We start from the raw sequence: 2,519 nt of genomic DNA on the forward strand, positions 1-2,519 counted from the left end.
AAACAAAGACCCAGTATGCAGTACTTGATTTTTGTCTGGGGTGGGAACTGGTAGTTATGGAGCCCAAGGGGGCAGGGTGGACGTAGAGAGCCTGGGGGAGATCAGCTGCGACCCACTGGACAGAGGCTTTTTGTCGCCTTGAGCAGGATGGTGACTTGCCTTTAGATCCTGAGCTCCAGATCTCCCATATGGTTCGAACTCAGTATGCACTGGTTAGAGGAGCTAAATTGGATCAGAATTGCGGGGAGGGAGAAGAAGAGCAGACTATTTTCTTTCCTCTGCTGTTTCCCCAAGCTGCCCTAGGAAGTTGCTGGGAAATGCAGCTTTTGAAAGCTTTCTCTCCATGCTCAATTTGGGCTTGCTATCCTGAAGCTGGTGCTACCACAGATGGTTACATGGAGTGTATACAGAAAGGCCAGTTATGGCACTTTGGACATATGAGTATATTCCTTCTGATCTTGCCATCTCTCTCTACCCTAGGAGAAAACTCTTCTTACAGACTCATCTGCAGGTGATTCTCCAAGGACATGGGAAGATAGGTGTAAGCCCTGGAACCCAGACCCGTAAGTGGAGGGAAGCTGCTTTGTGCTGTGAATGATGGCCAAGCCCACTCTGAGAGAGGATGGCACTAACTCAGACCTTCCGACAGCGCTTCAGGAAGTTTCATTACCAGGAGGTAGCTGGGCCCTGGGAGGCTTTCAGCTAACTCTGGGAACTTTGCTGTTGGTGGCTAAGGCTGGATGTTCACACCAAGGATTAGATTATAGAGTTGTTGGTGCTAGAGCAGTTCCTGACCATCTTACCTGGGGAGATCTAGAAATGGGTAAAGGAGCAATGTCCAGAAAGTGGATAGGAGGCTGTGGCTCTTGTGGAAGATTTAGAAAGAGAGCCTGGAAGACCTGGATGTTCAGTCACAGTCTCTGTGAAGGGGCAGGAAATGTACTTGGAGAAGATGACACCCCTGAAATCATCACAAGAGTTATTAAGTGTTCGGCTGGAGTCAGTGGAACCCCAATCCAGGAGTGTACCCAAGAAAAAGAGGGCAAGAAGCCCAGACCTGGGACCATAGGAGCAGGTGAACCCAAAGGAGAAGCTCAGACTTTTTCAAAGGAGTGGACTACCATTTCCTAAATCCAGTGTAGTCTCCAGGTTGGAGCAAGGAGAGCCTTAGATCCTTGATCTGGGCTCCAAGGAAAAGGAACTCCCAAGAGGCGCTCTCACAGGAGACAGACAAATGCATGATGACCTGTTATCATCCAGGAGAGAGAAAAGAAACTGGTTGGAACAGTATCTCTGGGACTTTGAGGATGAGAAGGTGGCAAGTGTGCATTGGGCCTATGAAGAGACTAGAACTCTCCTCACAATTCTCAGTCAGACTGAATTTTATGAGGCTCTCCAAAACTGTCATTGAAACGGCCAAGTATATGGGGCTGTGGCTGAGTGGCTATGGGGGTATGGCTTCCTCTGGACCCTGGAACAATGTCAGACCAAATTCAAAGCCTCCAGAAGAGCATTGGAAAGTCAAGAGTGGCCACCCACCTGAGACCTGCCCCTTCTTTGAAGAGATGGAAGCCTTGATGAGTGCTCAGGACATTGCCCTGCCCAGTAATAGCCTAGAAGAGGCAGTCTCTCACTCTGGCCTGGCAAACAGCAATGCTAAAACTGAGGAGCCAGGGCCAGGGAGTTGGCAGCATGAGGAGGGAGCAGAAGAGGCCATGGCTAAAGAGTCTGATAAGTGATGAAATGGGCCAGAAGGCTACCCCTCAGGACCCCAAAAACTCTACTGCTCCTGTCCTTTTCTGAAGCCCAAGTGCTGTACACTAGGGCTATCAAGAGACAAAGACTTACCTTGCAATTCTTAGTGAAACTCAGTTTTATGAAGCCCTCTGGAACTATCACCACAACAGCCAGTTGTATGGAGCAGTGGCTGAGCGGTTATGGGAATATGGCTTCCTTAGGATACCAGAGCAATGTTGGACCAAGTTTAAAAGCCTGAAAACCAGCTATCGAAAAGTCAAAAATGGCCAAGCACCAGAGATCCGCCCCTTCTTTGAAGAGATGGATGCTTTGGTGAGTGCCTGGGTTTCCCCATCCAGTGATGGCCAGGAAGAACCCATAGCCTCTGGCCCCAGTCAGACCAGTGAGCCTGAAGCTGGGAAGCAAGCTGAGGACTGTAAGAAAATACTATGAGCAACTATGTGCCAACAAATTGGACAACCTAGGTGAAATGGATAAATTCCTAGAAACATATAATCTTCCAAAGCTGAGTCAGGAAGAATTAGAAAACCCGAATGGGCCAATAACAACTAATGAAATTGAAGCAGTAATTTAAAAACTCCCAGCAAACCACAGATGGATTTATAGGCGAGTTTTACCGAACATTCATGGAAGAATTAACACCTATTCTCCTCAAACTATTCCAAAAAATTCAAGAGGAGGGAAAACTCCCAAGCTCTTTTATGAGGACAGCATCATCCTAATCCCAAAACCAGATAAAGACACTACAAAGAGAAAATTAT

At 47.7% G+C, this 2,519-nt stretch overlaps 1 pseudogene across 1 annotated transcript; it reads left to right on the forward strand.

Moving 5' to 3' along the window:
• Window positions 1-597: 597 nt before the first annotated feature.
• LOC308555660 (zinc finger and SCAN domain-containing protein 29 pseudogene) lies at window positions 598-1,803 on the forward strand (annotated as a pseudogene). Its single transcript has 2 exons — window positions 598-999; window positions 1,070-1,803. The product of its transcript is annotated as a zinc finger and SCAN domain-containing protein 29 pseudogene (transcript).
• The last annotated feature ends 716 nt before the right edge of the window (window positions 1,804-2,519 follow it).

The sequence above is a fragment of the Miniopterus schreibersii genome (assembly GCF_964146895.1).
Source record: "Miniopterus schreibersii genome assembly, chromosome: 4".
Lineage (NCBI taxonomy): Eukaryota > Metazoa > Chordata > Mammalia > Chiroptera > Miniopteridae > Miniopterus > Miniopterus schreibersii.